Here is a 502-nt window from a genome sequence, read left to right on the forward strand (position 1 = left end):
TTATTGTCTTTTTTTCTTTGGCTGTGCCATGCATTATGTGGGATCCTAGTTCCCCAGCCAGGAATCGAACCCGCGCCCCCTGCATTGGAAGCATGGAGTCTTAAGCACTGGACTGCCAGGGAAGTCCCCCAGCTTACTGTCTTGAGAGAGTTTCCAGGCCATGGTACAGGGCAGGGGGACCCCAGGTGGAGCCTGGCAGACTCCCTGAGTTGAGACGACAGAACTGAGGGTCCAGGGAAACCAAGGAGGTTAGAATTCTAGAGAGGAGACAGCTGCACATGGAGAATCCAGAGGTCTGCAAGAGTCCCCTCTAGGATCAGCTGAGCCCTGGTCAACCCATGCTTACAAGTACAACTACCGGAGGCCAGGGAAAGAGCTACCTGAAATGATCAGAGGTAAGAGTGTGTGGCACCTACACAGGCCCAGGAATACAGCCTGTTCCTGCACCAGCCAGACTGGAAAACTTCATGATTCGTGGGCACTGGTCTTGCCTCAGTAGTGG

Source organism: Leucopleurus acutus, assembly GCF_964270905.1.
Source record: "Leucopleurus acutus genome assembly, chromosome: 13".
Taxonomy (NCBI): Eukaryota; Metazoa; Chordata; class Mammalia; order Artiodactyla; family Delphinidae; genus Leucopleurus; species Leucopleurus acutus.